The sequence below is a fragment of the Mytilus galloprovincialis genome, chromosome 14 (genome assembly GCF_965363235.1).
Source record: "Mytilus galloprovincialis chromosome 14, xbMytGall1.hap1.1, whole genome shotgun sequence".
NCBI classification, from domain to species: domain Eukaryota; kingdom Metazoa; phylum Mollusca; class Bivalvia; order Mytilida; family Mytilidae; genus Mytilus; species Mytilus galloprovincialis.
The window spans coordinates 41,039,731-41,064,585 of record NC_134851.1 but is presented as its reverse complement, the minus strand read 5'-3'; the positions used below and the strand labels follow the sequence as shown (position 1 = coordinate 41,064,585).

Here is a 24,855-nt window from a genome sequence, read left to right as displayed (position 1 = left end):
ATAGGAAAACTGACAATCCTAGTCAATTAAGATTGGAGTCGAGTGCACCCACACGAGCGGGGTTCGATCTCACATCAGTGTTGACTGGCTAGTGATTACAGTAGTAACTACTTAGACCACTCGGCCACCGAGGCCCCTATGAAACTTCGATGCAATGTATTTATTTACTAAAACATTAATTCAATTAAAAAGAAAAAAGTAAAAGATGTATCTTATTAAATAAACTAATAAATTTAGAATGAAATCAGAACAATTTCGTCAACCTGCGCAACTTTAATCTGCACATGATTCTAAAATAGTGAAGACTTGACAATACAGTTGAAGTGGGGCAGCCCCGATGTTCCGACAACCCGTTAGTCCGACACCCAATTGGTCCGATACCCCATTAGTCCGACGCCCCATTGATCCGACACCCCATTAGTCCGACACCCCATTGGTCCGACACCCCATTAGTCCGACACCTTGAAGTCTTAGAGTTAGAATATTAATTTTGTGGTTTACTGAAGATATTTACTTTAGAAGCTCCCTTTCGATTTTTTTTACCGAGAAAGATTACCAAGTATACAACGGTACAACTGCAACACTTGCAAGAAAAACTATTAAGCAAACTATCAAAATAAAATGCAAATATTACTATCAAATTTGAAAACCAATCAAAAACATTAATGAAAAAAAAATTACGAGCCGCGATAAGGTTGAATTGTGATAATTTCTATGTAAATATTAATTAAATTCACATATATACTGCAGGACCTTAAAAACGCAAAACATATTTCGTTGATTGATCCTCGAATAACTACTATTAATGCTTACCTTACTTCTTTCCGTTTAGAAAAAATTCAATATCTGACTTACCTGAGGTTATTGAACATATCGAATTATTGAAGTCGCACGAATTTCTTAAAGCGAAATTTGAAACCCATAAATGATTATTTTTTAAAGGTTTTTTTTCTTCGTGAAACAATTCTTTCAATCCATACCCACACTTAAATCGGTTAAAAACTTTAAAAAGACAATTTGACGTCAGAAACTCGTCGTGACAACGCCACGTACGTCAATAGAATTTGATAAGGCAGCAACCATTTGATTTTCTGGCTATGGTTTTTTTTGGAAAAAAAAGTTTGTTTCCAGTTTTTGGAGAAAAAAATAATTTGTTTTTGATTCTGAGAAAAAAAATTGTTTGTTTCACCCTCAGCTGCCACTATATGTAATGCTAAAATTGAAAGAAAAAAATTGTTTTCGACTTGTTGCGAAAAAAATAGATTGTTTTTCGCTGCAGGCGAAAAAAAAAATTTGTCCAGAAAAAAAACCCATAGCTCCCCCCCCCCCCCCCCCCCCCCCCCCCAGAAAATCAAATGGTTGCTGCCTAAAGCAACGTCACTTGCGAGACATGTTAACAGCAGCAACGTCAACTGCTAATCAAATCGCTGAATGCCATGGCAGACAGATTCATGCCATAAATGTTTCCCATAAACTGAAATGCTAAAGATTCGACTGCAGAAAAACATTTAAAGCCCAAAAGTTTAAACCACATAATTGCCAAAACACACTGTATTGGATGGAACAAAGGCAGAAGATACAAAACAGAACTCAAAACATGCCCAACCTTTCTGACAATCATGTTGGCGTTGGTTGCAGGCAGTCATTGCCTTCGACGGTGACACATCCATTGATAAAGCGGGGGGAGGGGGAACAAGGGTTTCAGTGCATACCACATGATTTAAACATTAAAATGACGTAATCAATTCAACTTTCGAACTGTAAATTTTTTTTACACAATGAAGTAATGAATGAAATTTAGGTTCATACATTTGTTTAACACAAATTGCATATTTGAAAATTTGAATTAAAACGAATATTCTAGTGTTGCATTTCTAAAGTCGGTCAGTATAGATCTATATCAAGGTATTTAATCAGTAGATGACGAAGCTTTTTCTCATATAATCTACCGTTAATTTACCTGTACTAAGTTTAACAACACACATTACATATAGATCTGCGTATAAGGAAAACTAAAAGGGGAAAAAAGATGGTCGTGAAAATTCATGTTGAATATTGGTATGTAATTGTTTTTTATTCACCTTAATTCTTTTTATTACTAAAATATTTTTCTTAAATTAAACGGAATCAGCTGTGATATCGATTTTTTCATTCATCGTCATCTAGTATCTGGCGAAGTACAATTGTATTTAGGGTAGATCGATTGATTGGTATTTGCTTAACGTAAAACGGCAAATATTTCATAATTTTTCAGGATAAAAATTTGATCGATAATAATTCCCTCCTCTCAAAAATAGATTAATAAAAATAACAATATGCGTAACCCCCGGAAATAAACATATATGTCCTGAAGTTAATACTCCAATACAACGGATGATATTAGGTCAAAATATACCATTGATAAAAATGTCAAAGCTTTGTTAATGGTATCTTTTGAATAAATAAACAAAGAAGTATGTGTTAACTTACTGTTTGGATTAAGCCACAAAAGTCACTATGTAATTATTCATTTGTATGATTCGAAATTAAGTGTGGCCTCCATTTCGATGAACTACATGTAGTATACATTATTGTTTATATAGGGGCCAGCTGAAGCCCGACTCCGGGTAGGGGATTTTCTCGCTGCGTTGAATACCTATCGGTTGCCTTCGGCTGTTTTCTGCTCTTTGGTCAATTTGTTTTCTCTGACACATTCCCCGTTTCCATTCTCTATCTTTTTAAATTATTATAATTTATCAAACTAAGTCGTGTAAGTGTCCATTTATCATGGAATCAATAGCATGTTGGGCATTTTATTGAATTTTACAAATAGAAAATTTTCATAAATATTGACAAAAACATGACCTACACTTATTTTGTAATAAAAGCAATTTTTAAAGGTACAATTGTATAGAATACAATAAACACATATCATATAACAGTCTCCGGGACAAGTTTGCAATTCCGCTGAGTGCAAAAGTTGTCACCTTAATTTTTGGAGTTAAGTCAAAACAAAGTTGATAACTTGGTTGGTATTGGTTCTCTGATATTTGTCCTAAAATTTTTTGAATCTAGCACCACTGTTGAAAAAGTTATGCCCCTTTTTTCAACAATTTCCTCAGAGGAAAAGTACTTTTCCTCAAGGGAAATCAAATTTCCCTGAAGGAAAAAGATTTTTCCTCAAGGGAAATTGTTTTTTCCTCAAGGGAAAAAGATTTCCCTTAGGGAATTTGCTGCATAATAATTTCCTTTGAGGAAATTCTATTTCCTTAGAGGAAATTCTTTTTCCTTAGAGGAAATTCTTTTTCCTTTGAGGAAATTTGCAGCTTCAAATTTTCCTTAGAGGAAATACTTTTTCCTTTGAGGAAATTTATAGCTTCAAATTTTCCTTGGAGGAAATACTTTTTCCTGTGAGGAAATTTTTGACAAACACTTTTCCTTGGAGGAAAATTCAAGACAACAAATTTCCTCTAGGGAAATCATTGTTCTTCAAATTTCCTCTACGGAAATTTCTGAACATCAAATTTCCCTTAAGGAAATGTTTTCCCTTATTTTTACTTGTTAAACATTTCTTCACTACACCATGTATACAAACAGTATGAATATAATTATTACAAGACTGTATAATTGATGCAAATGATATTTAAAACTTTAATAAATGTTTGACTCAACATTTTAATGACATTGAAAATAATACAGTCTGACTGTTTAGATCTAGGTATTGTTTATACTTTTTATATAAATTTAACTTTGATTTATATTTTTTTTTGGAGCAAATGCTTCTATTTTCTTTGTAATTTTTTCAATGCGATACATTAATAAGCAACCAATTTGAATGTCATACCATTTGTGGTGTTCTAAAGAATTTGTTTATATATTTGCAGATTAAATAATAAAATAAACACTTTTCGTGTTATTTTAAATTAGAATTTCTTCTGTTTCAGCTTGTATACAGTTATTCTATCCACTACGTAAGAATTCAGTGAATACATTATTCCATTCACTAAACAATTCCCTTCAATTCTAAGAGAAATCATTTTTGCAAATTGTTCTTCAATGATCTTCTTCTGTATATTTGATATGAGGGAGCGATGTAAATGAGTGGATAAAACTGGTGTTCCTTTTTTCAACAACAAAATAGTATTTGTTCAGCATTCTCCTTTCTTTTGATTAAGATATGTTGTTGCTTTTATGCAATAGTGTTTTTGTGTATCTATGATAGAACTCCATTTTGTTTATGGTCATTATCATGTGATAATGTTGAAATTTCCTATTTCTTTTTTGCAGGAAAGCACACATTCCATTTCAAATTAATCCAATTATGCACTATGTAAATAAATTTCAACTTTAAGTTTCCTCTTCAGTAATGACCTATTGATCATGAAAACCAAGATGTCTGATCACCTATAAATACACAAAATAAACAAATAAAATGTTATAAATGGAGAGAGAAACAGCAATAAATGTTTTTCATGTGTATCTTTCCTTATTAAAATACATTAAGTAAACTTGAACTCGAGAAAAATAAATAACTGCGATGTAGACTAGAAAGTATAAAATGCCAAATAAAGTATTCACGAAAAATTAGTTGATTTACAGAAGTCAAGTCCGTGTTTGCAGGAAATTTACATCATTGGTTGTCTGGTGGAGAGTTGTCTTATTGGCAATCATACCACATCTTATTTTTATATAACCTTGCCATATTCCTATTGTGCCTGTCCAAAGTTCAGAGCCTGTAGCTTTTGTCAGTTTAGTCTGACACTAAAATTTAGTGGTTGTTGTTGTTGTTGTTTCATACCGGTCATATTTATTTTTTGTAATTTATTTTGTTATAAACTAGGCAATTACCATGATTAGTTTTACAGTTTGGATTGTTTCAATGTTTCATCTTTAGGTCTTTTATAGCTGCCTACTTTGACTATAGTATAGGGTATGGATTTTCTCATTATTGAAGGTCGTAACAGGCCTACAATTGCTTTCTCAAAGCCATGATAGTTTTCATATTTAATATACCACATCTTTTAATTTTTATAGTAATCATGATACTAGTAATCATCTTTCAAGTTCAATAACTTTTTTATATTAAAAGGTGCCTTACCATTTAGGTTTAGTTGGCTTCTGCAAATTTTACATTGCCTATCATTTCTGCTGTATATAATTTCTCTGTATCTTCTATAGTTCTTGTCCTATACATAAAAGAGTAAAAGTTGAATGACATCTTGCATCAATATTTTTTTCTGTTTAATGTACATTATGTATATTAATGTGTGTTTAATAAAAATCTAAACCGTGAGTGCTTGATAAGCTTCTTGCCCTTATAGCTGGTCTTTAAGCTTTAAATGAATTTTAATGATCGACTAAAAAACTATGAGCACTGTGCAAATAAGACCCCTGCCCTCCAAAAAAAAACAAAACATGCACAAACAGTGGTATTTATTGACATAAAACATGTATATAATTTGGCTCCATTTATAGATATATATCTCAAGTGACTATAAGTTTAAGGCTGCGATTTTTTTAACAAATACATAAATTTCTAAAAACCTTTCAAAGTTTTTGAAAATGGACAATTTTAAAATAACTTTGCAACAACTAAAGTTCCTTAACTCTGCATCTTATAAAAAATATACATGATAAATAGGGAATGATACTCCAGCTTGCATATTATTCAAAGTTTTAAAGGAACATAACTGAAGAATGGTAAAAGTTTTACTACCAAAATTTGAAATTGATCTGATTAAAATTATGATAAAAAGTATTTTTTTAAAGTTTAATAATAAAATTTGGTTGAGGAAAACTTAAGTTAGAAGGCCGAAACAATTTTTTCCATTTTTAAAGAACATAACTATAGAATTTAGTAAAAGAGACACTACCAAAATTCAAACTTAATCTGTATTTTGTGATGATAAGCATTGTGTATTGATTTCATAACATTTGGTTGAGACAAACTAAATTTTAGAGAACAGGAAACCAAAAATTCAGCATATTTTCCCCGTTTCTAAAGGGGCATAACTCTGATACTCTAGTACAGTAACACTGACATCACCAAAATTCAAACTTGATCTGAGAATTGTGATAACAAGCTTTTGTAAAAGTTTAATTGAATTTGGTTGAGGAAAACTAAAGTACTGTAAGAGAACAAAAAACAACTTTGGGACAGACGGACAAACGATCTGACAAGTGTTAAACATTATGCCCCCTCCACTTTGGGTCATAATAATAACTAGAGGCTCTCAAGAGCCTGTGTCGCTCACCTGTTAATGTGTTTACTGATGTCGGCCATCTTTGTTGGTAGGCGGGGTCATTAGACACTCTTTTTAAAAATAGATACCCTAGTATTATGATTGTGGCCAAGTTTGGTTAAATTTGGCCAAGTAGTTTTAGAAAAGATTTTTATACAAGTTACAACTAGAGGCTCTAAAGAGCCTGTGTCGCTCACCTTGGTCTATGTGCATATTAAACAAAGGACACAAATGGATTCATGACAAAATTGTATTTTGGTGATGGTGATGTGTTTGAAGTTCTTACTTTACTGAACATTCTTGCTTCTTACAATTATATCTATAATGAACTTTGCCCATTAGTAACAGAGAAAAATATTTGGTAAAAATTTACATAAATTTACCAAATTAATGAAAATTGTTAAAAATTGACTATAAAGGGCAATAACTCCTTAAGGGGTCAATTGACAATTTAGGTCATGTGGACTTATTTGTAGATCTTACTTTGATGAACATTATCGCTGTTTACAGTTTATCGCTATCTATAATAGTATTCAAGATAATAACCAAAAACAGCAAAATTTCTTTAAAAATTACCAATTGGAGGGCAGCAACCCAACAACCGGTTGTCCAATTCATTTGAATATTTCAGGGCAGATATATATTGACTTGATTAACAATTTAACTCCTTGTCAGATTTCCTCTAAATGATTTGGTTTCAGAGTTATAAGCAAAAAACTACATTTTACCCCTGTTCTATTTTTAGCCGTGGTGGCCATCTTGGTTTGGATGGCCAGGTCATCGGACACATTTTTCAAACAAGGTACCTCAAAGATAATTGTGGTTAAGTTTGAATTAATTTGGCCCAGTAGTTTCAGAGGAGAAGATTTTTGTAAAAGATAACTAAGATTTACAAAAAATGGTTAAAAATTGACTATAAAGGGCAATAACTCCTAAAGGGGTCAACTGACCATTTCGGTCATGTTGACTTATTTGTAAATCTTACTTTGATGAACATTAATGCTGTTAACAGTTTATCTCTATTTATAATAATATTCAAGATAATAACCAAAAACAGCAAAATTTCCTCAAAATGACCAATTCAGGGGCAGCAACCCAACAACGGGTTGACCGATTCATCTGAAAATTTCAGGGCAGATAGATCTTGACCTGATAAACATATTTACCCCATGTCAGATTTCCTCTAAATGCTTTGGTTTTTGAGTTATAAGCCAAAAACTGCATTTTACCCCTATGTTCTATTTTTAGCCGTGGCGGCCATCTTGGTTGGTTGACCGGGTCACGCCACACATTTTTTAAACTAGATACCCCAAAGATGATTGTGGCCAACTTTGGATTAATTTGGCCCAGTAGTTTCAGTGGAGAAGATTTTTGTAAAAGATTACTTAGATTTATGAAAAATGGTTAAAAATTGACTATAAAGGGCACTAACTCCTTAAGGGGTCAACTGACCATTTCGGTCATGTTGACTTATTTGTAAATCTAACTTTGCTGAATATTATTGCTGTTTACGGTTTATCTCTATCTATAATAATATTCAAGATAATAACCAAAAACGGCAAAATTTCCTCAAAATGACCAATTCAGGGTCAGCAACCCAACAACAGGTTGACCGATTCATCTGAAAATTTCAGGGCAGATAGATCTTGACCTGAGAAACATTTTTACCCCCATCAGATTTCCTCTAAATGCTTATGTTTTTGAGTTATAAGCCAAAAACTGCATTTTACCCCTATGTTCTATTTTTAGCCGTGGCGGCCATCTTGGTTGGTTGACCGGGTCACGCCACACATTTTTTAAACAAGATACCCCAAAGATTATTGTGGCCAAGTTTGGATTAATTTGGCCCAGTAGTTTCAGAGGAGAAGATTTTTGTAAAAGATTACTTAGATTTGTGAAAAATGGTTAAAAATTGACTATAAAGGGCAATAACTCCTAAAGGGGTCAACTGACCATTTCGGTCATGTTGAATTATTTGTAAATCTAACTTTGCCGAACATTATTGCTGTTTACAGTTTATCTCTATCTATAATAATATTCAAGATAATAACCAAAAACAGCAAAATTTCCTCAAAATGACCAATTCAGGGGCAGCAACCCAACAACGGGTTGACCGATTCATCTGAAAATTTCAGGGCAGATAGATCTTGACCTGATAAACATATTTATCCCATGTCAGATTTCCTCTAAATGCTTTGGTTTTTGAGTTATAAGCCAAAAACTGCATTTTACCCCTATGTTCTATTTTTAGCCGTGGCGGCCATCTTGGTTGGTTGACCGGGTCACGCCACACATTTTTTAAACTAGATACCCCAATGATGATTGTGGCCAAGTTTGGTTCAAGTTGGCCCAGTAGTTTCAGAGGAGAAGATTTTTGTAAAAGTTAACGACGACGGACGACGGACGACGACGGACGACAGACGACGGACGACGACGACGACGGACGCCGGACGCAAAGTGATGGGAAAAGCTCACTTGGCCCTTCGGGCCAGGTGAGCTAAAAATGAGGAAAAGTTGTTTAATATTGACTCTAAAGGGCAATAACTCCTTAGGGGGTCCTCTAACAATTTTGATCATGCTGACTTATTTGTAGATCTTACTTTGTTGAACATTATTGCTGTTTACAGTTTATCTCTATCTATAATAGTATTCAAGATAATAACCAAAAACTGCAAAATTTTCTTAAAATAACCAATTTAAGGGCAGCAACCCAACAACAGGTTGTCCGATTCAACTAAAATTTGTGAGGGGATATATCTTATTCTGATGGACATTAAAATCTTGAAAGATTTGCCCTAAATGTCTTGGTTTCAAAGATATAAAGCAAAAACTGCATTTTACCACTATGTTCTAATTTTAGCCATGTCGGCCATTTTGTTTGGTAGGCTGGGTCATCGGACACATTTTTTAAACTATAAACCACAATGATAATTGTCGCCAAGTTTGATTAAATTTGGCAAAGTAGTTTTAGAGAAGAAGATTTTTAGAAAAGTTACAAAAAATGATGAAAAGTTGTTAAAAATTGACTATAAAGGGCAATAACTCCTTAAGGGGTCGACTGGCAATTTTGGTCTTGTTGACTTATTTGTAGGTCTTACTCTGCTGAACATTATTGCTGTTTACAGTTTATCTTTATCTATAATAGTATTCAAGATAATTACCAAAAACTGCAAAATTTCCTTAAAATAACCATTTCAGGGGCAGCAACCCAACAACAGGTTGTCCGATTCGTCTGAAAATTTCATGGCAGACAGATCTTCACCTGATAAACAATTTTACCCCTGTCAGATTTGCTCTAAATGCTTTGGTTTTTGAGTTATAAGCCAAAAACTGCATTTTACCCCTATGTTCTATTTTTAGCCATGGCGGCCATCTTGGTTGGTTTGACGGGTCACGCCACACATTTTTTAATCTAGATATCCCAAGGATGATTGTGGCCAAGTTTGGTAGAATTTGGCCCAGTAGTTTCAGAGGAGAAGATTTTTGTAAAAGTTTACGGACAACAGACGACGGACGCCAAGTGATGAGAAAAGCTCACTTGACCTTTCAGGTCAGGTGAGCTAAAAAGGGAGTTTGTCAAGATATAAAAACAATTCACCAAAGTTTCATAAAAATTTGTGAAAGCATTCTTGAGACTATCCTAATCCCAAGTCATGATAGTATAATGACATAAATCCGATTTTTTTTTTAAATTAAAAGGAAAATTATCATGTTTATGTTATACAAAAATAATTCACCAAGTTTCATGAAAATTGCTCAAAGCATTATTAATAGTATACGTACTGGAAAAATCCCCCCTTTTATGAATAAAATCCCTAACTTTAAATCAAAAATTTTAAATCCCTAAAAATTAAAAAGGAGCTTAATTATCATGATTATATCAATAGATAATTCACCAAAGTATTATGAAAATTTTATGATTAATGTATTCTAATTCCAAGACTATCTAAGACATGGTTTGTTTGAATTAAAAAAGTTGGAATAAAGTACCTGCTAGAATTCAGGAGAATTAGACCAAATCAGGCTATCTTCTAGATTATCAGACAATTGACTGTAGAAAAGGAATTTTCTTTTTTCTTATTTAGCTATTTGTTATCTCTTTCCTTAATATATACTGAACTAAGCCATTTTTTCACATATTTTTATTGTTTTTTCTCTCTTGTGACTTGTTATTTAACATAACAAAAAAAAACAAAGGCAATGAAAGAGAAACTGACAATGCCAAGGCAAAACATAAGATGCAGAAAAGAAAAACAAAACAAAACACTTAGCAACACCAACATCACCAAAAAACTAGTGTTGAATTCATGTGCTCAGTCAGTCAGTGAGAGTTCGCAGATCCTGACCTACTATATCTATGCTTAAAAACCTAAAAATCATATAGTTCTAAACAAATTTTGTAAATTTAATATACTTGATTAAAATGTTGTCATAAATAGCATAGACACCTCTGAGTTTTGAGAACCACATGTGTTAATTGTGCGAGTGTAATCATTGATAATCATGCACAAGATTGACTTTTAAAAGCCTATATATTGAAAGTTTCTGAAAATATTGCATGCATTTATTAATATGACCAATTTCAAGAAATGCACACAGATGTGAGATGATTTATATCATGTATAAATTGTAATTTCAGGAATTTACAGTAAAGGCTTTTATCCTCACTGCATTTTGCACTTTTCCTAATCCAGGAGCCAGAAGTTATGGCCTTTGTGACCTTTGTATGATTTTTATTTTAGTTTCTTTTTTTTATATTGAAGAGTTTAGTATGACATCCATTATCACTCAACTAGTATACATTTTTGTTTAATGGCAAGCTAAAGCATGCCTCACAGGCAAGGATCCAGGGGGGGGGGCTGAGGGTTGGACATGTTGGAACCCCCTTTCTTTATTGGACGATCAATGCATTTGAATGGGGACATGAAGTTGGACACCCCCCCCCCCCCCCAAAAAAAAAAAATTGTCCTGGGTGAGGAACCCCTCCTTTATATGACTAGATCCACCCCAGTCTCAGGTACCGGGATTTTCTCGTTGCAATGAAGACCCATTGGTGACCTATGGCTGTTATCTGCTCTTTGGTCATGTTGTTATCTCTTTGAATACATTCCCCATTTCCATTTCCATTTTCTTTTCGGTTCTATTATTAATATTAGAAACGAGTTTGGCGCCTTTACAAAAATATAATTGTCTGTGCTGATAGGGGAGTATGTGTGCATACCAATATTTAAATTTTCTAGGCCTTCTTTTTGAATATTTTGTGCATTTCTTGGTAAAATACTGTCAGACCTCGAGTGCTGTTGTTTTACAAAAACGGTCAAGTAATGTAGGGGAAAGAAACTAACTAAAAAGACCAAAATAAGCCACAACTAATGGGGGTCTCATTGGGGGTTTTGTTCACGGATCCCGCTTAGTTACTACTTATTTTTTTAGATTCTCGCATGATGCCATCCCGCTTACACTATGTAAGTGAACAATTCTGCTATTTTTGTAATTTCCCATGTCCCGCTAAACTTCATTTCGCGTTTTCACGGCACAATAATTTAAGGGAGGATAGGACCTTTATCGGGACTGTGGGATCGGGTGTTTTTAAGCTCTGGATTTCGGGATTGACCCTTTCTGGATACGATAATTCTTTTTTCGAATTTCGGGACCTCTGGATTTCGTGTTTTTAAGCCCGGGATTTCGGGATTTCGTGTTTATAAGCTCGGGATTTCGGGATCAGTACCCCTCCTACACTCCCTCATAATTTGACTTTCATGTGTCACGTTTACAAAAAATACGCCTCGACAATCCCGAGTCCCGCTCAGACCCCCCTTATAGGTACATAATGAATAGTTTAAATTACTATGTAGTCAGTAGTCGGGTCAAATACACATGTATATACTTTTAGACGACCTTAGATTCATTTTAAACACAGCGAAAATACTCATTAATATTGAACATTTTAGATCACTTCACATTTAGATTTTATAACTTTTAAAATTAAGACCATATAGATTTAAGATCATTTAATCGAAAGATTATAATTTGTCAATGCGCAACTGTAACCAGGTACTGCATTTTTTTTTTGCATGCGTCAAGAAACAGTTAAAAGTGCCGGGAATAGAAAAGCAAGTTAAACTTCTCATCTGGACTTTTTAATAAGTCTGTATACCGGACCTCTTCTCTATTTTGGGATTGAAAAAAAAATCTAAAGTTAAAAATGCGGTTTTGAGTCTATTTCTTCTTTTTAATTTGGTAACACGTTAAGCCATTAGTGACACTAATATGGTATATTACCAATAATAAGGCCATATATTGATTTTCGGTGTGTAGAAATACCGCAAAAGACTTCTTAGTGCACTAAGAAGAAAGTTTTTGCATTAAGGACACTAAAACGATGTTTTAAGATCACAGCGAACATGAATATAAGAGGATATGATTAAATACCTCAAATCTATAAAGTAAGGTATCAATAGATGTAATTTTGAAGTTAAATGACTTTTTAATCAACGCCTGCCACTCGCCACGTGACCAACGGTTTATTGCAGATTCCCGAATCATCATGTTCAATCAACCTAATCCAATAAACAATTGTCTTTTGATCGTTACTTATTGATTAATCAATGGTTGTTAACCTAACGGTTTAGCGTGGTATAAATTCAAGTTTATGAAAGAAAAATAAAAAATAAATTTTGTGTTTTAAAACTTTGCCTTTGTTATATATATTTAGTTTTTAAGGAAATTGCTATGCAAGCTTTTTTTATTTAAAGAACCCTATTTTGAGATTAAAATTGAGAAACAAATGCTTTTGATATTTCATTTCCTTACTAACAACACAAGAGTTTACATACTATCATTATTCCTTGAAAGACATTTGAGAGTATGTGGTGTCCATGGGGTTCTTCAAAATCCGATTACAGAAGTAATATATAGAAAAACTCCAAGAAGTAAAATTATTTTACGTTTTAAAAAGAGAATTATAGAATAAATCATAACTGTCTTCTATGAACGATAACTTTAAACTGGTGTCAATGCTTTTTTTTTAACAATTCATCTTTATTTCAACAATTGAAGATGAATACCATTTTATTTCATAATGTAATAAGCACTATGGGCAGGCGCGGATCCAGAGCTTGAAGTGGGGGTTTGGGGGAGGGGTTATGTGAGAAATGTTTAAAACACTAGAGAAGTTTTCATGTTATACCAAACCATATGTTTTTCAAGAAATGGCACACTTTTTGTTCATCCGGCATATGGTTACTCTAAATAAAATTTTAAGTATTAATTTTATATGTTTAATTATTTGATTACAGATCGTATCTACCCGTTTTGCAATTCATGTATCACTCTAAGGGAGGCTAATAAAGATATATATAATAAAATATAGAGATAGCAGCCTTGGATTGTCTTAATTAAATCCTTTGGTCCTCTAATTATCAAGTTACCCTCTGGCCAATGTTATTATGACTTGTGTATACTTAAAGAAGTGTAGCGACAACGTGTCACTCTATTCAGTGCTAGATATTCAAATTATAGTAAAGATAACATTTAAACAAGAAATGGTTAATACAAAAAATATTTTAAGATTTTCAACCGGGGGTGGGCTCGCTTTAACCCCCTAAATCCGCTAATGATGTGGGAGAACTAAATTATTTAGTTAACTTAATCATATGACTCTTAAGCCCGTTCTGCCATTATTAAGAAACGCTAAAGAACGGAAATGTATGATTTTAAGATTTGGAAATAAATGAAATTGGTGTCACAAATGGTATGTCTGCTTGTATTTAAAATATTTTATAAATAGATATAATGCTCATATACATAATTATTAACGGTTGTTTTACTTCGCTTATTTATAGCATTTAACAAATAACTTCGTATTCTTATTTTCGGCATCAAATAAAAATAATGGAATAAATATATTTTAAAAGACAAGGAAAGTGAATTAAAAAATATATACCAAAAAAAAAAAGCGAAAGGAGATGTGGTACGACTGTCAATGAAACACCTATCCACAAAAGTTAAAAATGAAGAAGATGTCAGAAATAAATTGGTCATAATTTATTTACAGTCTCAAACATCGAAGGGACTAAACATCAACCTATACATATTTATACTTGTAATGCATTTGTATATAAACATCGAATCAGAAATATGTTCCTTTCCTAAACATGTTTAAAAACATTGCTGTGATAGTTATCAAAAGTACCAGGATTATAATTTACTACGCCAGACGCGCGTTTCGTCTACACAAGACTCATCAGTAACGCTCAAATCGAAATATTGATAAATGGCATATATATAGTTCTTAACATTAGAAAAATGAATGAAGTATTGGCAACTGGACGTTAAGCAACCAAATATCAATCCTCACTTTTCCGTGAAGTGTTCACAATTATTTGTCTTTTTAAAATTAAAAGGATGAAAAATTCCCAAACTGAAAAGAGTTGAAAATACGCTATTAATTTAGATGTAAAAAATATAGCAGACAGAATAAAGACGGCAAAAACAAACAAATGAAAAAAAAAAATAGAGAACAATTTGAAATACCATATACATGTTTAATCAGTATACTAGTAGATCACGGGCTAAGGTTGAGCGAACATGAATTGCTATCGATTATACTAAAGGTGACAATCAACTTTTTGAGGCACGTGTCGAGAAAACATTAGAAAAAATATAATTTAAAATTATGAAAGGAGTAGGTCCGGTAAGGACCGACTTTGGCCTCAAATTTCAGGTTCATCTGACGAAAGATTTTGACCACTTTTGAAACACTTAAGTGTCTATTTTATTTGATTCTATTAGTGTATGTGGAAGATTTTCACTGATTTTGTCATTAAAAGCTCAATTAAATATGAAAAATCCACCAAATATGCCGGAAAATGTCACTTTTCAGATGGTTTTTGCAATTTAGCATAACTTTATGGTGCTTGCACCCGATATATGTGCCATGTATTGTCAAAAACAGCCCATATTTATGTAGCAGAAGCATTCTACTGTCCAAAAAATAACTAAAAGTTTACTTTTAACAATTTTGTAAAACTGCTATATTTTGGGGCCAAAAAGGTGTCTTACCAGACCTTCTCCTTTTACAAAGTCTATTTCTATATGCCATATCCTTTGTGACAGTTGTATCATTCCATCAGGTCCTTAGTGCACATTCAAGTTTGTTCTTAGTGCACTAAGGAGGTCCTTTGCGGTGTTTCTACGGACCCCATATATTTGAAGCTGTTCAAAATTCTGTACATTATAGGTACGTGTATCAGATCGGACAATAATTTTCATATATATAAAAAGAATTGCTGTATAAGTTATCTAGTATGAAATATGTCCACTGGACCGACCGTGCAAGTGCTATATATATTATATCATGTATATAGCCAGTCAAAAAGATGTGGTATGATTGCCAATGAGACAACTATCCACAAAAGACCAAAATGACACAAACATTAACAACTATAGGTCACACAAGGTCGTTAAAAACTTCCATTTGTTGTTGTTCACTGAAAATAAGCTCATAAAAACACGAATCCCCGTTTACTCAATTCCACCTTTATTTGTTAATATTTCTTTATCTTTTTCTTTTGATTTTATCATATCTTTTTTGTGAAATATTTTGTGTGGTCGAACATGAAATTGCCTCCGACGCTACAAAGAAAATTTGTTTAATGTCATCTGTTGCAATATATGCTAAGTACTACACGTGGACAGGATGTTCCCCAGAAAATTATAAGTTATACACACCCCGATATAACCCCGAGGGTACACGCTACTGTCATGTGGAAAGATGGTAATCAGCCATGCAACTAATTAGGTTACTGACCATGTCACTTCAATTTAAAAAGTTTATCGTTAGATATCAAAATGATAAATTCATTTTAATTAAAAATTTAAGAACTAAAGGATTTATCATTATAATGAAGTGAAATAATTCAACCAAATCGTATATAGATTATATCAAGGATTTTCTTACTATACAAATCCTTGATTATATACATATTTTTTTTGTCTATGCCGGAAAGAATTGAAAAACTGTATTTATAATTTTTGATTTGTTTTATAGAAATCTGTGTAGGTCTCATGAAATGGAACTCACGCAACGCATGCCTAATTAAAAGATTTATAAATTTATTGAAAAATATAACAAAAATTTAGTTTTGATATTAAATTAAAGTTACCTTTCCGCGCTGTAATTTATTTGATATGACATGAATCAAGCAATTTTTGTTGAGGGATTTATGGGTTTGTCCATACAACGTATAAAAAAAGAAGTGTATGTTATTAGTATTTCACATGCCTTGTTTTCGCCTTGAAGCTCATTATTCAGAGTGTTGCAGACAAGATGATGAAAATAACGTCCAAGATACTTTTTTCGATCATCGTGAAGAGACAATTTTAATTCCCATTCCTCGATGCACTCTACCCCTGATGAATTGTATATTTATAATTCCTCGTGCTTTTAATTAGCCCCCCACCCCTTTCGTGGTTACCGTTATGCCAACAAATACCCGGGGCTTGATTTACATGTAAAATCATGGGCGGATCCAGCCATAATAAAGGGGGTTCCAACTACATGTCTCCATTAAATAAGGGGTGTCTAAGCATACCTAAGTGTCAAAAGAGAGTTTTTCCCGACCTATTCACATATTTTTAAGGTTCCTATATACAAGGTGATAGGACGTTCGGTTCCGTTGGAATAGGCTACCTTTTCACGCTATGCCTTAAAACTTTCCCTGATGCACAGGTAACCTATTCCAACGGAACGTCCTATCACCTTGTATATAGGAACTTGAGAGGATTCCCGAGATTATCATTTATGCAATGCTTGCTCACAAAATGCTAGGGGAGGCCAACCCCGGATTCCATCCCCTTCGACCCGCCACAGAATACAGATATAATTGATAATTGTTATTTAAAAGTCATATACTATAGCCACTATATAGTACTAGAACCGAACACCTGTTTTGGGATATATATACATACACCACATCTTCCTATGTCTATATAGCTGATTTACCGTAAATAACTGCGAGAAAATGAATAATACACAAGTTGATAATTGTCTCTTCTCTGCTAATTTTAATGTGCATGCAATATTCACTCTGATTTACTTGTGAGACCACCGACACTAATAATAATTACCTACAAAATAATAGGTGCTCCTTTACTGGGAAGAACATTTCGGATCCGATCAATTTATTGGTTCCATTCCCCCATTCTACACTTCTCCTTAGAAAAAATGCCTTGCAATGCCATGATGCGTCATAATTATCTGGACTACTAACTTACTTCCATATAACTTCGAAAACAGACTATAATCTATTTCACTGGATGAGATTGGGCTCACAGATTTTTTAATGGATTGGTAATTTTATTTAAAGCACAAGTTTACATAGCTGCGGAACCGTAACTCTTATGGTCCTTTTTTAATTTTTTTTGATTTTGCGGACCATAGATCTATGATCTATGGTCCGCAAATAGTCAAAAAATAACATAAGGACCTAAGAGCTACGGTTCCGCAGCTAAAGTTTACAAAGCAAGATTAATCACATTTTTCACCCGGCCTACGGCTACACATCAAATGGTTGCCTCCTTACTGACTTACACCATAGATGTATTACATCTATGCTTACACCTACACAAGCTAAACAAACATGTGACAACTCTTCACCAATGACCTGAGTGAAAGGTTGATGGGGGGGGGGGGGGGATCCAGAACTTTTCATTGGGGGGGGGGGGGGGTTCAGATGGGGGATGCTTGCCTCAGTCATGTTTCTGTGATTCCCTATATAATCAACAAAATTTTTCACACAAAAAGGGGGGCAGGGATTTCTCCTTAATAAGAAATCTCTATTTTCAGCATAAGCTCATATAAATTTGCCTTTTGAAGAACTGAAATAAATATGAGACGGCTAATGATTTTTCAGATGCTTTACATTAAAATACATCCATGTGACATTCACAATTATATATAGATCCAAATTTAAAAAGCTATTTTTTTTCAATATTTAAATAATGTAGGATCAAATCTTGATACATGTATGTAGTTGAAACTGTTAGCTTTAAACATGTTAAACATTAAAAAATGAACACCCAAAGTTTAAACCACGTTTAAACATCAGAATGACCATGTAGTCTTTATTAATGTATGCTATTGCTATGAAACTAGGTCATTGTAGGTTAACTGTCATCTATTCCCTTAAATCTTTGTTCCCAGTCACCCCAAGTTTGATTTAAATTAGTCAAGTATATATCTACTCTATTAGGTCTCTAGTTTGGATAGTTAATAACTTGCAAATTAAAATCATACTCCTCCCAAATTTATTTCTTTAAATATTATGGATGAAATACATGTAGCAAGTAAGGGATGAAATTAAATTGGATGAAATGTGGCATTTTTTTTTTGATAAAGTAGTATGTCTGATGTTGTCAAACTTAATTATAGACCCTTAAGGGGCGGATCCAGTCATTTTAAAAAGGGGTGGGGGTGGGATTCTAACCCAGGACAAAAGGGGAAAGGGGGGGGGGGTCCAATTACATGTCCCTATTCAAATGCATTGATAATCCGAAAAAAGGGGGGTTCCAATCCCTTGAACCCCTCTCTGGATCTGTGCCTGCCCTTTAAAAATAAAATTATCCTTATTTTGAGTTAAAGCTTATAGATTTTTCTATAATGCTTCTCAGGGGCGGATCCAGCCATTTTAAAAGGGGGGTCGCAACCAAGAGCAAAGAGGGGTTCCAACTATATCTCCCATTCAAATGCATTGCTCGGTAAAAGAAAAGGATTCCAACCCTCGAATCTATGGTCAGGTTGTTGTCTCTTTGACACATTCCCTTTTTCCATTCTCAATTTTATCATGTAGTCGTCGTTGTCCCAGGACATTTAGTTTTCGCTTAATTACTTTAGTACAAGTAATAGAAATCTATGAAATTCAAACACAAGGTTTGTGACCAGAGTTTTTGTTCAGAGTTTAGGAATTACATGAATTAGGGGCCAACAGGGGCCAATAGTAAACTTTGTTTGATTTTATAGAAAATTGAATTATTGGAGTTCTTTGATATGCCAAATCTAACTGTGTATTTAGATTCCTAGTTTTTTGGTCCTGTTTAAATTGGTCTACCTTAAGGTCCAAAGGGTCCAAAATTAAACTTATTTTGATTTTAACAATATTTAAATTCTTGGTGTTCAGATTAATATGCTGAATCTGAATATTTACATAGATTTTTTTATTATGGGCCCAAATTTCAAGTTGGTCCAAATCGGGGTCCAAAATTTTACTTTGTTTGATTTCAACAAAAATTGATTATATGAGGCTCTTTGATATGCTGAATCTAACCATTCATTAAGATTTTTGATATTTTGGCCCGTTATCAAATTGGTCCACATTGAGTTCTAAAAGGTCCAAAATTTAACTTTATTTGATTTCACCAAAAAATGAATTATTGGGGTTCTTTGATCATGTTGATATGCTGCATCTAACCATGTATTGAGATTTTGAATATTGGACCATTTTAGAGGTTAATTGTCAATTTAAAATTTTTAAGTACTTGGACCGCATTCATTCTGTGTCAGAAACCTATGCTGCATCAACTATTGAATCACAATCCAAATTTAAAATTCAGAGTTTATCGAGCTTGAATGTTGTGTCCATACTTGCCCCAACTGTTCTGGGTTCAACCTGTACGTTTGTATCAAGCTGAGCCATGCATAGCATTTTTATTGGTTATTTATATATTAATTTGAAATTTTGACAAGTGAGACACATACAGATTATACTGTTAACAATATTTCAGAGTTTAACGTAGTCAAGCGAAACAAATTTTAGAAGAATAGTTGAATCATGTCTTTGTTATACGACCGCAAATTTTGAAAAAATTTTCGTCGTATATTGCTATCACGTTGGCGTCGGCGTCGTCGTCGTCGTCGTCCGGCGTCCGAATACTTTTAGTTTTCGCACTCTAACTTTAGTAAAAGTGAATGGAAATCTATGAAATTTTAACACAAGGTTTATCACCACAAAAGGAAGGTTGGTATTGATTTTGGGAGTTTTGGTCCCAACATTTTAGGAATTAGGGGCCAAAAAGGGCCCAAATAAGCATTTTCTTGGTTTTCGCACTATAACTTTAGTTTAAGTTAATAGAAATCTATGAAATTTTGACACAAGGTTTATGACCACAAAAGAACGGTTGGGATTGATTTTGGGAGTTTTGGTCTCAACAGTTTAGGAATTAGGGGCCAAAAAAGGGCCCAAATAAGCATTATTCTTGGTTTTCGCACAATAACATTAGTTTAAGTAAATAGAAATCAATGAAATTTAAACACAATGTTAATGACTACAAAAGGAAGGTTGGTATTGATTTTGGGAGTTTAGGTCCCAACAGTTTAGGAATTAGGGGCCAAAAAGGGACCCAAATAAGCATTTTTCTTGGTTTTCGCACCATAACGTTAGTATAAGTAAATAGAAATCTATGAAATTTAAACACAAGGTTTATGACCATAAAAGAAAGGTTGGGTTTGATTTTGGGAGTTTTGGTCCCAACATAATAAGGGGCCCAAAGGGTCCAAAATTAAACTTTTGTTTGATTTCATCAAAATTGAATAATTGGGGTTCTTTGATATGCTGAATCTAACTGTCATGACTGTGTATGTAGATTCTTAACTTTTGGTCCCGTTTTCAAATTGGTCTACATTAAGGTCCAAAGGGTCCAAAATTAAACTTAGTTTGATTTTGACAAAAAATGAATCAGTTAGGTTCTTTGATATGCTGAATCTAAAAATGTAATTAGATTCTTGATTATTGGCCCAGTTTTCAAGTTGGTCCAAATCGGGGTCCAAAATTAAACTTTGTTTGATTTCTTCAAAAATTGAATAAATGGGGTTCTTTGATATACCAAATCTAACTGTGTATGTAGATTCTTCATTTTTGGTCTGGTGTTTTCAAATTGGTCTACACTAAAGTCCAAAGGGTCCAAAATTAAACTTAGTCTGATTTTAACAAAAATTGAAATCTTGAAGTTCTTTGATATGCTGAATTCAAAAATGTACTTAGATTTTTTATTATGGGCCCAGTTTTCAAGTTGGTCCAAATCAGGATCTAAAATTATTATATTAAGTATTGTGCAATAGCAAGTCTTTTCAATTGCACAGTATTGCGCAATGGCAAGAAACATCTAATTGCACAATATTGTGAAATATCAAAAAAAAAATTAATTAGAGTTATCTTTCTTTGTCCAGAATAGTAAGCAAGAAATATCTAATTGCAAAATATTGTGCAATAGCAAGATTTTTTTTTAATTGGAGTTATCTTTCTTTGTCCAGAATCAACTTAAATCTTTGTTATATACAATATACAATGTATATTCACTTTTTACTACCAACTGATAAATTAAAATAATCTTTACCATTCAGTGATAACAAGCAGTTTTTTTACATCTTAATATTTTATGATGTATTTAAATGAGTAGTTATTGTTGCAAACTCCATTAGAAATTTTAATTGAGATTAGTTTTGGAATAAGGGAAAGGGGGATGTGATTAAAAAAATTGGGTTCAATTTTTCTCATTTGAAATTTCATAAATAAAAAAGAAAATTTCTTCAAACATTTTTTTGAGAGGATTAATATTCAACAGCATAGTGAATTGCTCTAAGAGAAACAAAAATTTTAAGTTCATTAGAACACATTCATTCTGTGTCAGAAACCTATGCTGTGTCAACTATTTAATCACAATCCAAATTTAGAGCTGAATCCAGCTTGAATGTTGTGTCCATACTTGCCCTAACCGTTCAGGGTTCAACCTCTGCGGTCGTATAAAGCTATGCCCTGCGGAGCATCTGGTTGTCAAATGAAAAATTAGTACGAACACAAAGAAAAAGTATGGGAATGTTTGTTTTTTAAACTATTGGCCAGGGTGAAAGTCTTTGAAAGTCATGACTGGCAAAAAGTTTGTGAAATGAAATAGCACAAATATTCCATTCTTTTTAAACATGTTAAATATAACTGAATATAAAGAAAAACACAAACTGATGTTTTATAATAGTTTTTACCCTTTTTATGTTTTATAGGACAAGAAATATAGAAAAATAATGAAAAATATAAACAGTTACAATAGAAATGAGCGCAAAACAAGATAAACAGAATACAACAAGGCCTAAATGGTAAGACCACTTCTATATACTGTAAATTCAGATTTTTCAGGGAAGGGACAACTTATTGTGATTACAAAAAAAATCTGCATAAAGATCTATATAGTTACATGATATATATATATATATATATGTTTCTGTTTTTGCGATACTCACCCAGTCACATTTAATATTCGCATTACTAAAAAGTTTCGATAATTTCTGAATTACAGTAATAAAAGAAATTGCCTTTGAATGATGACTCATATAAAAATAAGAAAATGTGGTATGGTAAATGAGTGACTTATCCACCAGAGTTCAATGAAGCGGATGCAAGAAATTAAAGGCCAATCATGGGCCTGCCTTCAATAATGAGAAAACACTTCCTCTATAGGTCATCCATTAAAGATCTCAACATATAAAGATTTAAACAATCCAATTTAGTTCAACATGTTCAAAGTCAATAACAATTAATAAAAAAAAATCATGCCTAATATAAAATATTGTTTGTTTCTCCAATCCTGACCGACCCTGCAAAAATGGCCCTACTCATAAAATTTTATTGTCAAAACTAAGCCAAATATTATTTTATTCATTTCTGATTTTCGGGCTTGCCGGATCATCCGATAATATTCAGGCTTTTGGGAAAAATAAAATTATTTACCTACCTAACTACCCACACCTGGCTTGTCAGAATAGGGATTAGGGAAAAAAAACAATATATTAATTTAGGCCTCATGTCTGTGAGCACTCAACCTGACCATAATATAGGACAGTGGTTCAAATATTAACACAACATATGAACATTCTATAACAACTATTGCAAGTGGCTCAACTTTAAATATCACTGCAAGGCACTAAACAACGAATATTAAATCTTGGACACAAAGCACTGAAATAAGAGAACTCATAAGCATGACAAGTAAGAATATCAAATGAAAGTTTCTCAAAATGTTCATTAAAACATGATAAAATAAGCTTATTTATATTGCTGTTTTTTTCTCCATTTATAACATTTTTTTTTATTTTGTGTATTTATAGGTCAGATATCTTGGTTTTTATGATCATCAACAGGTCCTGCAGGTCTATACTGAAGAGGAAACTTAATTGTTAATACTTTTCTACATAATGTGCTAATTGGATTATTAATGTGAAATGAACTCAACTGTGTGTTTTTCTGGAAAAAGAAATAGAAAAAATCCTACAAAATTGCTATAAACAAAATGGAGTACTATCAAAGAACACAATTGTGTAAAATGTAACAACCTACATTCATATTAACTGATGGATTATGGAGAAATTAAGAAAAAAAATAGTATCTTTGTCATGTTTGTTGTCGAAATAAACACCTGCTTTATCCATTCATGTACATGGCTCCATCATATCAAATATACAAAGAAGATGTTTGAAGAACATGTTGCCAAAATTTATTCAACCAATTGAAGGAAGATGTCTTGTGGATTGAATTATTCATGCACTGAACTGTTATGTAGGGGGTCGAATACACAGCAGCTGAAACAGAAGACAAGTTAATTTGACATGAAAAGTGTTTATTTGATTTAATATGCAAATATGAGCACAATATTAATAACATCACAAATGGTATGATATTCATAGCGTTTTGCTTATTATTGTATTGTCTTAAACATGCTAAACAGTCAGCCTTTTGTTTTTGTATGTTTAATACTCACCATGAAAATTTGTATTACAGTATTAAAGTTTTAATTATCTTTTGTATCAATAATTCAGTCTAGGAGAAAATATATTAATACTGTTTGTACTGTTATGAAATTTCCATAGAGGAAAAACATTTCCTTAAGGGAAATTTGATGTTCAGAAATTTCCCTAGAGGAAATTTGAAGATCAATGATTTCCTTAGAGGAAATTTGTTGTCTTGAATTTTCCTCCAAGGAAAAGTGTTTGTCAAAAATTTCCTCACAGGAAAAAGTATTTCCTCCAAGGAAAATTTGAAGCTACAAATTTCCTCACAGGAAAAAGTATTTCCTCCAAGGAAAATTTGAAGCTGCAAATTTCCTCAAAGGAAAAAGAATTTCCTTTAAGGAAAAAGAATTTCCTCTAAGGAAATAGAATTTCCTCAAAGGAAATAATTATGCAGCAAATTCCCTAAGGGAAATCTTTTTCCCTTGAGGAAAAAACAATTTCCCTTGAGGAAAAATCTTTTTCCTTCAGGGAAATTTGATTTCCCTTGAGGAAAAGTACTTTTCCTCTGAGGAAATTGTTGAAAAAAGGGGCATAACTTTTTCAACAGTGGTGCTAGATCCAAAAAATTTTAGGACAAATATCAGGGAACTAATACCAACCAAGTTATCAACTTTATTTTGACTTAACTCCAAAAATTAAGGTGACAACTTTTGCACTCAGCGGAATTGCAAACTTGTCCCGGAGACTGTTATATGATCCATTAAAAAAGGTCACTGAACATATCAAGGATTATTTAGATAATCGTGACGAGGCAAGTTTTAAGTTAACAAACAAAAACTGAATGGGATGTAATTCTATATT

At 32.8% G+C, this 24,855-nt stretch overlaps 3 long non-coding RNA genes across 3 annotated transcripts in view; 2 read left to right on the top strand and 1 right to left on the bottom strand.

The window, feature by feature from the left end:
- Window positions 1-1,944: 1,944 nt before the first annotated feature.
- The window catches only part of LOC143059000 (uncharacterized), a 30,645-nt gene continuing 7,734 nt past the window's right edge, over window positions 1,945-24,855 (top strand). Inside the window, exon 1 of the long non-coding RNA XR_012973329.1 lies at window positions 1,945-2,058. This is a non-coding gene — a long non-coding RNA (uncharacterized LOC143059000). The remainder of the gene's footprint in view (window positions 2,059-24,855) is intronic.
- On the bottom strand, window positions 3,606-11,712 carry LOC143059855 (uncharacterized). Its single transcript, XR_012973636.1, has 3 exons — window positions 11,443-11,712; window positions 5,078-5,165; window positions 3,606-4,383 (listed from the first exon to the last, which is right to left on the bottom strand). It is a non-coding gene; the product is annotated as an uncharacterized LOC143059855 (long non-coding RNA).
- LOC143059854 (uncharacterized) lies at window positions 17,467-24,062 on the top strand. Its single transcript, XR_012973635.1, has 3 exons — window positions 17,467-17,574; window positions 22,273-22,365; window positions 23,374-24,062. It is a non-coding gene; the product is annotated as an uncharacterized LOC143059854 (long non-coding RNA).